We start from the raw sequence: 12,056 nt of genomic DNA, 5'->3' as shown, positions 1-12,056 counted from the left end.
AAAGCCTTCCCCTAGAGCTGGCACCCGGAATTTGGATTTCTAACCTCCTAAACTGTGAGAGAATAAATTTCTCTTTGTTAAAGCCATCCACTTGTGGTATTTCTGTTATAGCAGCACTAAATAACTAAGACACTTCCCTAATAAACCCCATAGTCATCAGCATCGTCTGTGAGTTCTGTGTGGCCATTGTAATGAATTATTGAGCACAGCAGACAAGTAGAGAGTGCCGTGGGAGGGATAGTTGGTGTCAGAATTGGATAAGATGGCAGAGAGAGGAGGCATGTCTGACCTTCATCTCACAGGAGTCAGTCTTGGGTTTTGATCTTGATTCTCCTTCCCGCTTGTGAAGTTAGAGGAGATCAGACACTGCCCCCTATGCCATTTTTACAGGAGGACTCACTGCTTAGGGGACACTGAGCTTCTGTTAAGAGTGATGGAAAATTTGGAAGCAGATAGTGGTGATGGTTGAACAACATGATACATGTCACTGAACTGTACATGTGAAGAATGTAGAAATGACAAATGTTTTGTTACATATATATTTATAACAAGAGAACATATAGATGTAGTATATTTACTATACAAAAAAAGTAACTCACCACCATTTCTGCAATAACCTATTGATTACTCAGATCAGATTTACTTAATGTGGAAGAATAACTACACAAAGGCATGAATACCAGCAGACAAGAATCACTGGGGGCCATCTTAGAAGCTGGCTACCACACAGATATGGGGCAGAAACTAGGCACCCCTATTGGCTCATTACCTATGAGTAAATGGAGATGCTAATATTTATGTTATAAGACTGATGTTAGGCTTAAATGAAAGACTAGTCTGTATGAGACCCAGCGTCATGGTATCTTAGAACTGTTGATGTTTGGTTCATGTGGTAGTTTTATATTTTGTCAATTCAGCTAAACTGGAGTTTAGTTCCTCAAATTTCCCTTCCCAGTATGGTTCCAGTTTAGGATTGGCCACAAGAAAAATTTGTGTACGAGTTGGAAGGAGTAAGTGAAGCAGCAGTCATTGTGCTCTGGAGGTTGATGTAGGGTGTTAGGCGCTGCTGCAGATCATATAGTTGTTACCTACTGGCACACTTTATTGATGCAGCCCAGTGGCCAGCCTGCAGCTCCTCCAGCTCCCACAGATATCCTATTTCAACTTCTTCGAGCCCTGGGCAAGGCACATATGTAGTTCCATGGCAAAGGGCATCTGCTTCTTCATCAGGTCATCCGCACCATCAATGTGAGAGATAGTTGTGGGTTCCATTTTATCCTCTTGGGTTCCAGTTTGTCCTGTGGATTCTAGATTGTCCTCACTCTCCCCCACTTCACTCCAACTTTTCTTCCTGATTGCTAATGCTGCTGACCTAAAAACTTGAGGCTTATTACCAGATGGAGAGGCAGCAGTCTTCCCTGGACTTACTCACCAGCTTCCCCTTGTAGTCCCTGGTCAGTGAATTTTCTCTGATCCGCCAACCATCTCCTTTCAGATCCTTTCTTCCCTAGCTTCTCCCACAATTGTGTTATGTCTAATCCCTACAATAAATTCTGTATTCCACAGTGGTACTGCTTCCCTGATCAAACTCTGATACTGACATTGCTGACTTTGTAACAAGAAACCTAAAACGCAGCACTGACTTCGGACAGGGGGCGGGCAGAAGCTAAAACGGCCTCAAGTGAAGGCTTAAAAGACAGTGAGGGAATCGTTTTACAGGGTTGGAAACATGATGACCTCTGTTACTTAGTGGCAGATAGTTTGGCAACACAGTTGCCTGAGGTGAGGTGGCAAATAGAAAGATGACTTGATGATCTGTGGATCTGTCTAAGGAGATTTCCAGGCAGAATGTTTAAAGCGCCAGCTGAATTCTTCTATTTGTCTGTGACAAATACAAGAAGAAAGTTGAACTAGAAAAGGAATCGTTTAATTTCCAAGCAGAATTTAGAAGAAATGTAAAGAAGCCAAGAGATGGTAGGTTAAAAAATATAACTGTTTCTAATCCCCAGTCTCTTCCAGCAAAAGAGTCTCAAAACAAGAAAGGGCCTCATAAAAAAGACTAAATCTAGCACATTCCAAGTGAAATCTAGCCTCTGGGTAAAAATCATCTCAAGGGAACAGCTGTAAGATGGAAGGACATGCTTCATAGACCCTTTCATCCAGACAAAAACGCTCTAAGAATTTTATCAGCATTATCTCAGACTGCCTGAATTCTCAGCCCAAGGCAGAGAGAGGAGTGTCTGGAAGAAATGTTATTAGAGTTTGGCTTTTGTCTAATAGAGTGAACCTCAACGCAATTAATAGAAAATCCACAGAGTTTTTAAGAGAATTCTAGTGGAATTTAGTGGCAGCACCACCAACTTGGACTGAAAAGAACAGAGATAGTTCAAAATGAAAAGAGGCTTTGGGGTCCCCCAACTGTATGTAGACAGAAACCAGGCTGAGAAAGTAACTCATCAGCAAGCACAGGCTATATCTTACAGAAAAGGAAAAACAACTAAATGCAGAGCCGAGACCCCGGAATGCAGAGCCAAGAATCACAGAGAATCACTCCCATGGAGCAGGTCTGGGCCTTAATCAAGGAACTGGAAACATGTGCCTGGGTAGGTTTCGGAATTTCTGTGGACCAGTGACTGCTATATGTCTCTCGTCCTGCGTTTTTTAATGGAAGTGTTTATTGTAGTTATCCTGTCCCTATATCACCATTACATGTTGGATGGTGTACAAAAAAAAAGAGTTAACATAGCAGGCCTACTACGTATCTTTAGAAAGGCCTGCTTCTAAGGCTGACCCGTGGCTCGTGTCTGGGAACTTAGATTTCGAAAGGGTTTCCATCGTTAACTGATAAGAATGGCTCTCTATGCCTCAACTGTTTGTACAAACAATATGGTTTATGCTGAATACCTGATTTCCAGCTGGGAATCTGGAATTTGGGTACGTGCCAGGCAGAAGCTGTCTTCGTGACTGTTGTTGTTGTTGTTAGATGCCATCGAGTCAGTTCCGACTCATAGCAACCCTACGTACAACAGAATGAAACACTGCCTGGTCTTGAGCCATCCTCACAATCGTTGTTATGCTTGAGCCCGTTGTTGCAGCCACTGTGTCAGTCCATCTCGTTGAGGGTCTTCCTCTTTTTTGCTGACCGTCTACTTTACCAAGCATGTTGTCCCTCTCCAGGGACTGGTCCCTCCTGATAACATGTCCAAAGTACAAAGTCTCAACATCTTCGCTTCCAAGGAGCACTCTGGCTGTACTTCCTTCCAAGACAGACTTGTCCATTCTTCTGGCAGTCCATGGTATATTCAATATTCTTTGCCAACACCGTAATTCAAAGTCATCAATTCTTCTTCGGTCTTCCTTATTCATTGTCCACCTTTCACATGCATATGAGGTGATTGAAGATATCATGGCACACTTTAGTCCTCACAGTGACATCTTTGCTTTCAACACTTCAAAGAGGTCTTTTGCAGCAGATTTGCCCAAGGCAATACATTGTTGTTGTTAGTTACCGTCAAGTCAATTCCAACTCATGGCGACCTCAAGTGTGCAGAGTGGAACTGCTCCACAGGGTTTTCAAGGCTGTGAACTTTCAGAAGCAGATTGCCACGCCTGTCTTGCAAGGTGCCTCTGGGTAGGTTCAAATCGCCAAACTTTTGCTATAGTTGAGTGCTTAACCATTTGTTCCACCCAGGGACTCCTCCTACATGACTAAAATCCATTGTCATTGAGTCGAACAGAGTAGAACTGCCGCCATAGGATTCTCAAGGCTGTAAATCTTTACAGAAGCACACTGTCACATATTCCTCCTGAGGAGTGGCTGAGTTCAAACCACCCGCCTTTCGGTTAGCAGACAAACACTTAACCACTGTGCCACCAGGGCTCTTCCCTCCACTAAAAAGGCACTGAGTCTCTAATGAGCCTCACTTGTTGGCAACATTTCATGTATGTTGTCACAACTCATTGCTGGGGGAATTAAGCATGTCCTGTATGACTCCACTGGGAGAGGACTCTGGAAGCTTGTGCCTGGTTTCCTTTGGACTTTGCCCCATACACATTTTCCCTGTACTGATTTTGCTCCATATTCTTTCAATGTAATAAATCTTACTACAAGTACAACTATATGCCGAGTCCTGTGAGCCCTCCTAACAAATCGTCAAACCTGGGGTAGTCTTGGGGACTCCCAGCAAAAGTAGGGATGAAGCAAATAACTTGGTTCTTTGGTTCACAATTCTTCAGATCAGGAGGAGGTGTCAACAAGGAACTTCATTCACACCTGAATCAAATTTAGATGAGATTGTGAACTTCACGCTGATGCCATGAAAGGAACATGAATTGTGGTGGCTGAAGTGTGACGGGGACTGTGGTGGATGGTCTCCAAGAAGGCTGTCATTAATTCTGTCCCTCCCTATTGCTGAATGCTGCTCCTCATATCAGGAGGTAAAGTCTAATTCTCCTCCCCTTAGATCTGGGCAGAACTTTAACTATTAGGATGTAGCAGAAGTGACAACCTGAGACTTCTGAGGATAGTCATAAAAGTCTTACAACTTACACCGAGATTTCTTAGAATTCTCACTCTTGAGATATTCCCTCTCAGAACATCACTGCCATGCTGAAAGAAGCTAAAGCCACATGAGAACAATGCTGGCCAGCCCCCAGCTATTTCAACCACACCAGCCCAGGCACCAAATATATGAGCAAAGGCACCATCTTGGACATTCTAGTCCCAGAAGACAGTACATGGAGAAGAACCAAAGTCCCAGACACATAGCCCCAGTCAAGCCGTCCCAGCCATCACCATCCATTTAAGCCAGCCTAGCTGAGGCCCCAGATATTGGGAAACAAAGACAAACCATCCCAGCTGTGCCCTGCCCAAACTCCTGGCCCACTGAATCATGAGCATAATAAAATGGTTATTGTTTTACATCACTAAGTTTTGGAGTGGTTTGCTACATACTGTCTTAGTTCCCTAGAGCTGCTGCAAAAAAAAAAAAAAACACAAGTGGGTGACTTTAAAGAACAGAAATTTATTTTCTCACAGTTCTGGAGGCTAAAAGTCCAAATCAGGGTCTCAGCTATATCAATTCCTTCCTTGCTGGTAGCCCTGGACGTTCCTTAGGTGCTTGGCAATCCTCACATGGCATTTGTCTTCCCCTGCGCACGCATATCTCTTTGTCTAATCTGATCTTTTCATAACTCAGAAATAATTAGATTTAGGACCCACCCTACTTGGGTATGGTCTAATTAACATAACAAAGTAACCTCTGTTTCCAAAAAGGATTACATCCACAGGCTTAGGGGTTAGGATTCCAACACTATTTGGGAAGTGGGAACATAATTTAATCCATAACACATACCACTGGATAACCAGAACAGCAGTGACAAGCTAATGTTTCCTTCCCCTGCCCAACAGAGAGGATTCTGGTTTGGCCAACTCAGACTCTTCCCCTCCCCTGCCTTCCAAGGAGGTTTTTGCCTTCCCAGACCAGGTCTTGAGCTGTTTTTTATAATGGAGAATTAGGGAGGAAGGAAGAAGGGAAGATTACAATGCAAGTTTTTTGGGGGGAAAGCATTTCTTGAGAAGAAAGGAGAAGCAGCTACAGTGCGTGAAGGCAGTGGAAAGGAAAGAGTAAAGGGAGGAGACCCAGAAGTATCATGAGAGACTACATGTCCCCATAGTGTTTGAAAAGTACAAATAAATGATATAAAATATTTTGAAATTAATTTTGACCACATGGACTGCATTCTTTTCTTCAGGACTAGCTTAGTGATGGCTAATACTTACTCATGGCTTTTTAAGTGTTTTATATAAATGAACATTCCCTTGCCTTGGACTGTGTTCCAGACCATCCTACTTTTCCTGCTAAGTGCTACTAAGGAAAAGTACAGGTTGATATGAAAGTGTATACAGGTGAACATACTGGCCGGTTGGGAAGAGGGAAAGTTTCAAATGAGGAAGTGACAATGAATCTGAAACCCAAAGGATGGGTTACAGTTAACTGGACAAAAAGTAGAGGGTGAAAAGACGCAAGAAAAATATTAACCCAAGAGACAGAAAGGGTCACATAAACCAGAGACTCCATCAGCCTGAGACCAGAAGAACTAGATGGTGTCCGGCTACCACCAATGACCGCCCTGACAGAGAATACAACAGACAGTCCCTGATGGAGCAGAGAAGCGGGGTGCAGAACTCAAATTCTAGTAAAAAGACCAGACTTAATGGTCTGACTGAGACTGGAGGGACCCCAGAAGACATGGCCCCAGGACTGTCTGTTAGCCTAGAACTGAAACCATTCCCGAAGCCAACTCTTCAGACATAGATTAGACTGGACTATAACACATAAAATGATACCATGAGGAGAGTGCTTCTTAGCTTAAGTAGATACATGAGACTAAATGGGTGGCTCCTGTCCAGAGGCGAGATGAGAAGGCAGAAAGGGATAGGAGCTGGTTGAACGGACACAGGAAATCCAGGGTGGAAGGGGGAGTGTGCTATCACATTACAGGGAGAGCAACTAGGGTCACATAACAATGTGTGTATAAATTTTTGAATTTTTGCATGGGAAACTAACTTGAACTGTAACTTTTCACCTAAAACCCAATAAAAAGAAAAAAAAAGTGGAGGGTGAGACTTTCAGACAGAAAGAATAGTCCGGAAGGATCTTCAGTCAAGCCCCTGACTGAAGGCCAGTGTGGCTGGAGTGTGGAAAACAATGGGGCGAGCACTGAGGTGAGAGGAGAAATTGGAGAGGTCTGGCATCTGAGTTTGAATAAGCCAGGAGACCAGCCCTGTCGGTTAGCCCTGTAGAGCTCTTAACTTCCCCAAAGGCCCCAAATGCCCTGTAATCAGTGGACACAGTCTGGCAGGAGGAAGCTAGAAATGCTGAAAGACTGTGACTGGAGTAAGTGTCTAGCTCCTGGCCACTCAACAGCAGCTGATAGCATCTTCATTACTGCCATTACCCCCACAACTTTCCTGGAGGAGAGGAACCTTCTGGTTCCAGGAGAAGTTTCATAAGCCTGGCCCAGGATTTGGGGGGAGCCTTAAGGAGTCAGGTGAAATTGCAGTTTCCTCAACTGGAGGAAAACCACAGCCTCTGCTTCACAGGTTAGTGTAAGGAACAAATAAAATAACAGCTGTGAAAGCACTCCAAATGGGAGGGGCAATAGTGACAAATGAAAAAGAGGATAATAATAATAGAGTTCTGATGCCAGCAAGTACAAAGACCTCTGAGGCCTTAGGGTTGGGCTGCTTGCCCAAGATGCAAAAGTAGCATAATCTGATCTTTCAGTTATGAGAACTGTGTGACAGGACTAACTCTGAAAGACTTCTCTGTGTCAGTAGCTGGAATATAGGCTGAGAACAGCGTTCTAAGTAAAATCTTGATTTAATGACCTTCCGCTAAACATGAGGGCAGATCTACTGCGTCACCGATGCCATGAAAATCCATGTCAGCCTGACCCGTTAGGGACAAGGATAAGAGTGGAGTCAGGAGACACTTCTCAGAGATGGAAGTTGAGCCTTGAGAATTAATAAGAGTTCACAGACAGCTGTAGAGGAGGACAGGCATTCCAGAAAGGGGTAGCTGCCTGTGCAGAAGTATGGAAGTCAAAAAAATAACATGTGGGAGAGGAAGGAGAGGAAGGAATGTAGAATGGTGTTTTGGCTAAGACTCCTTGGTCTTTGCAGTCAAAAAGGTGATCCAAGAGACAGTACCTCTGGGAGAAGCTGAGTCCGAAAGCCAGTCAGACCCTCCAAACGAGCAGTGAAATCTGAAAAGACTAGGCTAGAATAACAAATGCTTACTTGAACCATTCCAATGGTATTGACCTGTAATTGGAAATTAATCTCTAGTGGATGAAATTTCAGTCTACTTGACCTGGGGGTGGTATGGAAGGCTTACCCGGGCCTTTGACATCAGCTTGGGAGAAAGATGTAGCTAAGAAGCCCCTCTGAAGTCCTAATTCGGGGACACTCATGTGATTCCCTTTTTCCCATTATCTTACTCTAATGTGATCACCCATGGTTTAAATCTACTGAAAGCCTCTTACAGGCTAGAGCTACTGGGAGCTAGAATAGGGCAAATACTGATGTCCTAGGTCCAGTTCAGCTTCAGATTAGTCATGGATTGAATTGTGTCCCCCAAAAATATCTGTGGGCTTGACTGGGTCATGATTCCCAGTATTGTATGATTGTGTAATCTGATATGATTTCCTTATGTGTTGTAAACTCTATCACTATGATGAGGTTATACTGATGACATCTACAAGATTAGATAGTGTCTTAATTCAATCTCTTTTGAGATATAAAAGAGAGAAGCAAGCAGAGACACATGGGACCTCATACTACCAAGAAAGCAGTGCCGGGAGCAAAGGGCGTCCTTTGGACCTGAGGTTCCTGTGCAGAGAAACTCCCAGACCAAAGGAAGATTGATGACATGGACCGTCCTCCAGAGCTGACGAAGAAAGTGTTCTCCTGGAGCTGACACCCTGAATTTGGACTTGTACCTACTGGACTGTGAGAGAATAAACTTCTCTTTGCTAAAGCCATCCACTTTTGGTATTTCTGTTAGAGCAGCGCTAGATGACTAAGACAAGATTGAATATCCTCCTTCCTCTTTATTGACTCTCAACAAGAACAGGACAACTCAGGCCTGAGGCTTCACACAGGACACTGATGGGAGACAGAAGAAAAGAGATTGTCTCTTTCCCATCCATATTCTCCCTCTAGGAGAAGCATCAAACATCTTCTTTACCATTCGTTACTCCCTTCTTTTCTTCCTTCCTTCCTTCCACAGATATGTATTGAGCATCTTCTCCATATTAGGTATTGTGCCAGGCACTGGGGATCCACCAGTGAACATATATAGATACAGCCCTTCCCCCGTGGATTTACTGTTTGGTGAAGGTCCTGTCCTTTCTGCTGATGACTTGAGGAGGCCGTGCATGTGGATCCTGCTGAGTTGCCGTTCCAGAATTATTCAGCGGACCCTCAGAGTAGCTTCCTGCTCCTCCTCATCGTTCCCACCATCTAACCCTTAATATATTAGTAGAGGCATCCAAAGGCTTTATCTTCCAGGAAACAAAGGATTGAGTCTGCAGAGTCAGTTTACTTTTTTTACATTTGATCAGTAACACATTATGAGACCTTCTATTTACCTGGTTATTGTATGAGACCATCAGGGATAATGAGTTTTTCCTGTTCTTGGTATAATTCCTGCTTTTTAAATAACTCTTTGGCTTACTCATAGCTCCCTATATACACTCTTTCCTCAGTACACAGAGGCAAATATATAGCCATATTTTATAGATAAAATATACTTAACGGGAGAAAAATAAATATTAGCACCTACTTTTAAAATTAATAAGAATTTAAATATATTCTTTTTATCCTCCTTTTGCATTATAATTATCTTTTTACATACTTTTAAAAAACTTTTTACATTGACTAATGGACCTTTTACGGAGCTCTGGTGGCACAGTAGTTAAAGCGATCAACTGCTAACTGAAAGGTCGGCAGTTCGAAACTACAAGCCACTCTGAGGGAGGAAAAATGTGGCAGTTTGCTTCTGTAGAGATTTACAGCCTTGGAAACTCTATGGGACTGCTATGAGTCAGAATTGACTGGACAGCAGTGAGTGGTATTTAATGGAACTTTATAAATATTACAATTATTTGTAATTATGATTCTTTTTGATACTCAAAATTATCACCGTGCAGCCAGGGGGAGCTCTCTTAAGTTGGCTCCACTGTCAAATCAACACTACTTCAGATATTTTTGAAAGCATCCTTTTCATGAACATTACAAGTCCCTCTTGATTTTTCCCTGCTCCAACACATGGAATTGGCTATGCTTCAAAAAGGTTTTTTTTTTTTTTGTTTGTTTGTTTTTTTGAGAACAGAGGCTATTTATTCAGAGTATGCTATAGGAAAGGAGTCAGCTACCATCATTTTGTTTGGCAAAGACTCAAAGGCAGAAAGGGGAATGGGAAAAAGGGAAAGCTTCAGGTTTCCTCTGATTGGAATTGTTGCACGGGGAAGCTGGAGGCAGGCTAATTGAAGCAGGGCGACATATGTGATTGGTTTGGGAAGATATTTGGCTTCCTCTGGTTGGTCCTAAATTGGACGTGGGGGCAAAAATTAGGGAAGCTTGTAGTTATTGACCAAGTTTTGGGCCAATTGCAGCAGAGGTTGTTGTTTGGTTTTCTCTGGGTTGGTTGCTACTGGTCTGTCTGGCCATTGTTCTATTGTATATCCAATCTCTGAAATGGCTAGACATAAAATAGATTGTAACATGACAGGACTTGAGCACTAATTGTATATGAGATTGAGGAAGGACATTCAGAAGAGTAGAGCAGGGGAATGGTTTTGAGAAATAAGGACAAAGATTGTTTTGAATAATACTACTTGCCAAGCAGTTGGCCCAGATATATTGTATGCCCATCTCATTTAATCCCTATCTCAACTCTGAAGACAGGTATATAAGGCCAAATTAGGCTATTCACAGGATGAAGAAACTCTTGAAAGTGATGCAGAGATAATTAATTTCTGATCAGAAAATGTAGATGCAGAACTTTTTAATATTATTTTGACTACCGTGGTCATATAATAGGTTCTAAAGTTAAGCAGTGTGAGGCCTCCCACTTTGTTCTTCTTCCTCAACAATGCTTTACTTATCCAAGGCCTCTTCTCTTTTCATATGAAGCTACTGATTTGTTTCTCCATCTCATTAAAAAATGCCATTGGAATTTGGATCGGGATTGCATTGTATCTGCAGATCACTTTTGGTAGAATTGACATTTTCACAATGTTGAGTCTTCTATCCATGAGCAAGGTATGCTTTTCCACTTATGCAGGTCTCTTTTGGTTTCTTGCAGTAATGTCTTGTAGTTTTCATGGTATAGGTTTTTTATGTCTCTGGTTAGATTTATTCCTAAGTATTTTAGCTTCTTGGGGGCTATTGTAAATGGTATTGATTTGGTGATTTCCTCTTGGAAGTTCTCTTTGTTGATGTAGAGGAATCTAACTGATTTTTGTATGTTTATCTTGTATCCTGAAACTTGGCTGAAATCTTCTATTAGTTCCAGTAGTTTTCTTGGGGATTCTTTGGGGTTTTCTGTATATAAGAGCATATCATCTGCAAATAGAGATACTTTTACTTCTTTCTTACCAATTTGGATGTGCTTTATTTCTTTTTCTAACCTGATTGCTCCGGCTAGGATCTCCAGCACAATGTTGAATAAGAGTGGTGATAAAGGGTATTCTAGTCTGGTTCCTGTTCTCAAGGGGAATGCTTTCAAAGTCTCTCCATTTAGGATGATGCTGGCTGTTGGCTTTGTATAAATGCCGTTAATTATATCGAGGAGTTTCCCTTCTATTCCTATTTTGTTGAGAATTTTTATCATGAATGGGTGTTGGACTTTGTCAAATGCCTTTTCTTCATCTATTGATAAGATGATGTGGTTCTTGTCTTTGTTTTATTTATGTGATGGATTACTTTGATTGTTTTTCCAATGTTGAACCATTCCTACATATCTGGTATAAATCCCACTTGATCACTGTGAATTATTTTTTTGATATGTTGCTGAATTCTATTGGCTAGAATTTTGTTAACGATTTTTGCGTCAATGTTCATGAAGGATATTGGTCGGTAATTTTCTTTTTTTGTGGTGTCTTTACCTGGTTTTGGTATCAGGGTTATGCTAGCTTCATAGAATGAGTGTGGGAGTATTCCAGCTTTTTCTATGCTCTGAAATACCTTTAGTAGTAGTGGTGTTATCTCTTCTCTGAAAGTTTTGTAGAATTCTCCAGTGAAGCCATCTGGGCCAGGGCTTTTTTTGGTTGGAAGTTTTTTAATTACCTTTTCAATCTCTTCTTTTGTAATGGATTTATTTAATTGTTCTACCTGTGTTTGTGTTAGTTTAGGTAGGTGGTGAGTTTCTAGAAATTTTTCCATTTCCCATAGGTTTTCAAATTTGTTAAAGAAGAGTACAATTTTTCACAGTATTCTGTTATGATTCTTTTAACTTCAGTTGGGTCTGCTGTGATATCACCCATCT

This window comes from Trichechus manatus, unplaced genomic scaffold, assembly GCF_000243295.1.
Source record: "Trichechus manatus latirostris isolate Lorelei unplaced genomic scaffold, TriManLat1.0 scaffold00006, whole genome shotgun sequence".
Classification (NCBI taxonomy): Eukaryota; Metazoa; Chordata; class Mammalia; order Sirenia; family Trichechidae; genus Trichechus; species Trichechus manatus.
Note: the sequence above shows the minus strand (reverse complement) of the source record.